The following is a 5,744-nucleotide window of genomic DNA, read 5'->3' on the forward strand; positions in this document are numbered from 1 at the left end:
AATTTTTAGTAGAAACTCATCAGGACCCCAGCTGCTGCAAACTATCACGTACTTCCCTTTGTCCACTTTCACCACACAGGTGAGGAGCAGACCTGTGTCAGACAAGCAACATCCCAGCCTTGCTGGTCCAAGTTGCCTCTTGTCCAGTGAAGTGGCTGCTCTAATTCCAGACATGAGGTGAAGTCAAGGATTTTACCAGCAGCCTAATCTGATCTCAGACCATGCTGCTGCCATTTGAAAACTAATCCTGGAAGTAAGACTTTTAAATTTTATTTTTCTCTTTCAGCCAGATTGCTTTGCTGATTGCAGAGCATAAGGAATGGTGCAGGAATTGTGCCAAGGAGGGAAGAGGATGAAAGCATGCTGCTTTCGTTCAGACTGCTGGTAAAAGCCCTGCTCACAGGGTCCCTCACTACAGGAAAAAATTGAGGTGCTGGAGCATGTCCAGAGAAGGGCAACAGAGCTGGTGAAGGGTCTGGAGCACAAGTCTTATGATGATTGACTGAGGGAACTGGGATTGTTTAGCCTGGAGAAAAGGAGTCTCAAGGGAGACCTCACTGCTCTCCACAACCACCGGAAAGGAGGCTGGAGCAGGGTGGGGGTTGGTCTCTCAAGTAACAAGCAATGGAACTAGAGGAAATGGCCTCAAGATTTACCAGGAGAGGTTTTAGAATGGGTATTAGGAAAAATTTCTTTATGGAAAATGTAGTCAAGCATTGGAACAAGTTGCCCAGGGATGTGGTGGAGTTAATATCTCTGGAGGGATTTAAAAGATAGGCAAGATGTGGTGCTAAGGGAGAGTGGTGGATTTGGTAGTGTTAGGTCAATGGTTGGACTCAATGATCCTAAGGGTCTTTTACAACCTAAACGATGCTATGACTCTTTCCATGAAGGCTAAAACAAAAGTGAATTGTGATGGCTAGGGTCCTGCTATCCCTTATGCAAGTTACTGCCTCCAGCTGCATGGGTTTGCCTCCTGTTTGCACCCAATGCTGACACTGCTTCCCTGGTGAGCCAGATCACCTCCCAGTGCTGGCAGAAATTCCCTGTCATTTTTCCCATAGACAGCTTCACTGAGTCAGCCAGACAAACAACAGAAAAGGAGGCAGGACTGTGTGCTCGAAAGTGGGATTTGCAGCCACACCAGTTTAAATTGCCTCTAATTGTCACAAAGCCACAGCTGCTATCTCATCTGGCAGATAAGATGCTCTCTAAGAAGGTCGGTCCAGGTAGTGGACAAAAAAAAAAAAAAAGGAAAACTGATTCTGCACAGCTGTTTGCACTGCAGTCAGCTCTGGAAATCCACAAGCACTAGTTTTCTCTGAACTTCAACCTCAGGAGCCTTTTAGCAAAGCTTAAAGCTGCCCATCTATAAGTCCATCACTGAGCCACTGAGCTGCTCCTTCAGCACAACCTGCAGTAGGTGCTGGGGCTCTGGCCCAGTGCTGGTGGAGCCAGGTGCTGCTGGATGTGGGATCGTCCTGGCAGCTCGTGGTGGGACATGGCCTTGACCTCTCTGCATCTCCCTGCAGCTGGGCACACGGGAGATACAATACCACTTCATAGGGATGCTCTGAAGTAAATCAAACCGTGTAAAGTGTTTAGGAATGTTTTGGTAAAGAAATTACAGATAGGCAAGTGAGAAATAGTGAAGACTTCAAGACTTTTTTTCAGTAACATTATTAGTGTTTTGCAACTGTGTATGAACCCTAGAGAGGAAAATGAGCTAGAGACATTCTTGCTTCATTTGGTTTGTGCCAGTTCCCATTCCTCTTGGAAGAGCTGCTTATGCTATTATGCTGTCAGGAATAATCTGTGGGCATGTACATTTGCACATAAGAGATGCAGTGACATGGGCCATCTTGCAAGATCTTGTCCTAGTGAGCAATGCTCCAGTTTGTGTGGCTTTTTCACATGCCAGAAAAGAGGAAATGTTTTATTTTATACAATAAACTGACATATGTATTTGTAAATTTACAAATTATTTAATGTATACGTACTATGTAAATTATATTACATGCACTTGTAAATTATGAATGCATAAACATATAAAACTCATGTATCTTTATAAAACTAACATGAGTAAATTTTTTTTTTCAATAATTTCTAGATTTCAAGTTGATGGTGTGGCTTGAGCTATTCTACACTTTAAAACCATTCACTGTGGATCTGAGTTGGAAATACAATCAGGGGCCAGTAATACTGTCCCCATTTTACAGATGGGTCAAGTAGGGAACAGAGGTGGTCCAGCGTCATCCAGGAATGTAGCTGCAGAGACAAGTATGAAAAAAATTCTCCTAAGTCTTTGCACCTTGTTATGTCTTGAAGACTGACCAGTATTGTTCAAGTAAATCTTATGCCCAATTTGAAATGTTCGGAGCTTTGGCTGACACGCAAGAAGCTTTATCCCACTGGTTTTGTATGCGCCCCTGGTGGTAACAGCTGAAAGCCGCTCTATGAAGAGGCACACCTTACTCTAAATGTGCTGCTGTTGTACTACTGGAAAGAAATACGTAGTTCTGCTTGCAGACAAAAATTCAATTCAATTACACTGTTTGATGAAAACTGCCTTTACAGAGACACCATCAACTTGAAATCCAGTGAAATCCATGGAAATGACAGATTTAAGGTACTGTCTCCTACTACTTATGTTGAATGCCTCCACCAATCCTTCTGAATTGTTTTCTCTTGGCTTTAAAAATCTGTTATGTGGTAAAATTGATATATAAAAAAAAGGCTTTAGGACGGCTTGCTAAAGAGAGTGGTAATTAATTTCTAATGTGTTTGTTGAACAAGAAAAATCCTATTTTTGAGTACGGGAAGGAAAAATGAAGCTGATTACTACCAAAAGTTTTCTAAAAATAAAAGTTATAGAGAAGATGTATGATGAGAGTAGAAGGAAGCCTGGCATATTAACTTTAAGTTACAGTTAATCTAAATAACTTTCTGTAACAGAAGGATAATCTCTAAACAGATATGATTGAGTCACTGTGGTTCTCTATTGTAATGTGCAATGTGTCTTAAGTCCACACTGACAACTGAGATGAAGATTAAAGTTTTGTTCCTTTTTCAGAATTTTGTCTGTTGGAAGTGGATGCAATATTGGCAATAACACACTGCATATTGTGTGGAAGAGCAGACAGCCACCTCTGATCAGAACTATCCCTGTCATCCCGTCACCCAACTTTCAGCCATTTCTGTTTTCTATTTCATATTCCTCAGCACAGAAGCAAAATATTTTGCTGATTTAATTCAAAGTTGAAGGTACTCTGTGTAGGTTTTGTTGAAGGAGTTTAAAACAGCCATCCACATCTTCTGCTCTGAATTTTCCCATTCAGAACTGTAATCTGAATTTTTACACAAGTCTTTTATGGTCATATACATCCCAGTTACTTCAAGTTGTCACTGTGTCTTACTCATTTGTTTCTTACGTATGTGACAGTGGGCAGATATGCATTTAAACTGTTGGGATACAGCTGTCAAGATTTAAAAATGCTATTAACTCCCATGGCTAGACTCATACTGTATATCCAATATATATACAGTATATTCTGTTTATAGTGATGTAGGGCACTTTACATCATCAAACAGAAATAAGCTGTATCGTTTCACATTTTTACAGTGATGCAAATGCACTTACAGTAGAAGACAAGCTCCTTTACATTTCTGTGTCAGTGTTTTTGTTTGGTGGCCCCAAAACACTTGAGGAGGTGAGAGCTGCCCTGAAAAACAGAAAGCAGAATATGCAGTGGAGTTACTGTACAACTGCAGTGAAACAGGGAACTGCAAGGAACCCCTATAAAGCAGGTTAACAAAATTAATAATAGAGGAAAAACAACTTGCTCTATACCTGAGAGAGTTTTGCCAGCAGCAGCTGAAGGGCAGCAGATGAAAAATCCAGGCATATGTAAATACGTGAAGTCTTTCTGATGGACCAACTTTGCTTCTAGAGCAGAAGAAACTAGCTCCATCACATTCAAATGGCCTGTGAATCTCCAAATTAATGTGGAAGTTGGGAAATTAAACAGGGGATCCCCAGAACAACCTCCTGTAACGCTCCTGATGCAAGCTTAGGTCTGTGAGACTAAAGGTCTCAGACTTTTCTGTCTCTGCTGTTGAGAAAATAGGTAATGGTGAAATTGGGCATGAGATTTTTTTTCAGAGGTGAAAAAGAAGAGACTTTCTTCTGGGTACTAAAGTGTCGAATTTTCAAAAAAAAGTCTCCAAAGGTTTCTTCTAGCCGTGGGCAGTACAAGCTGGTCCTCCCATATCTGAGAGCTCCCTGGGAACCCACCAATAACGACTGGACAACCTAAGGACCAGAAGGCTCATCTCTGGAATCTGCAGTACCCACAGTACTTCCAGTTTGCTAAAAAAGCTTGTAGGAATATGGAGAGGGAAAAGAGGTTTCTCAAATCAACTTTTGCTTTAGTTGATGTGTTGGTCTGCAGAATCCATTTCACTTTATTCAAAAATTCTAACAACAAAAAGGCATACATTTGTGTTTCTCTGGGTATACATTTTACAGCTTTTGTGTCCTCTTATCATGCCAACACATCCTCTAAATCCACTTGGGAGGACAAGTACAGCTCCATGGATTTTTGATTCCCATGCCATCTGACTAATCTAGCAGCTAGCAATAGCTGAAGATTGAGGCACTGATAATTCCTCTGCACCCAGACAGGGGCAAAGGGGAGCTAATTATACATTGATTGTATATCAGTTGAGGAAATCCCCAAATGAGGAGCTGTGGGTGTATTTCACTTTTTTTGCACTACTTGAGTGATGTGCTGGGAACAAAGGAGGGCAAAAAAAGAAATTCAGCCCTAATTACTCATACTGAACTTGTGGCCTTCTTAAAATATGCTCAACCCAAGAAGCAAACCCAGGGTTGAGTGAGACTTCTTCCAGACTTGTTTCAAGACTGCGCCATGAGAGGCTGTTCTCGCTGAAGTGTCTGCCAAAAACCTCTTGAGTCTGTGTTTAAGGAGCAATCCTGCATGGAGGTCCTTCCCTGGTGGTGTGCCAGTGTTTTTCCCTTCCTATTAGAAGACTGAAGATCTTGGAACTGTTCCACACTTAAACTCCAAGCATCTTTATTGTCTATCTGTCCTGGCAATATGATAGGCCAGAAACTTTTACTGGGTAATACAGATTTCTCAGTTTCCCATTTCCACTTCTGTAATGTTTGTTATATTCAATTGTATGTCTGTCTTTGGGTTCATTTCTGCAGCTCCTGCCTACATTTCATGCAGTTCTTCATCTTATCTGCAATTGCTATCTGTGCTCTCAATCAGCTCATCTCTCTTTATTAGTAATAGATCCAGTCAGTTCTTATGTTTGCATACACTCTAGGATGGTAATGTTTTGTCTTGCCAGCAGACAGAGATTTTAAAGTTGTGATAACCTATATGCTTGTCTGAGGGATGTGAAAATAGTGTTATGAATGTTGTTTATGAAAACTGGGGTTTGCAGCCTTCAGTTGTTTTCACATACTGTAGCTGACTGTCCTCAAAGAAGTGACAAACAGAACGGACAGCATGGCAAGCCCATCATTCACATCTGACCCTAACTAACTGACCACGAAAATCCTCAGCATTTTCCCTCAGTTACTTCTATGTAGATACCACTTTGAGGACAGTTTTCTTTAAATCATTCTAAACTTTCTTTGCTCCATTTTAAACTCTGATTATACCTTATTTCCTCTTCCTAATTTTTTCTTCTACTGACCTTTTACTATGCAT

This window comes from Aphelocoma coerulescens, chromosome 3, assembly GCF_041296385.1.
Source record: "Aphelocoma coerulescens isolate FSJ_1873_10779 chromosome 3, UR_Acoe_1.0, whole genome shotgun sequence".
In the NCBI taxonomy this organism is placed as follows: domain Eukaryota; kingdom Metazoa; phylum Chordata; class Aves; order Passeriformes; family Corvidae; genus Aphelocoma; species Aphelocoma coerulescens.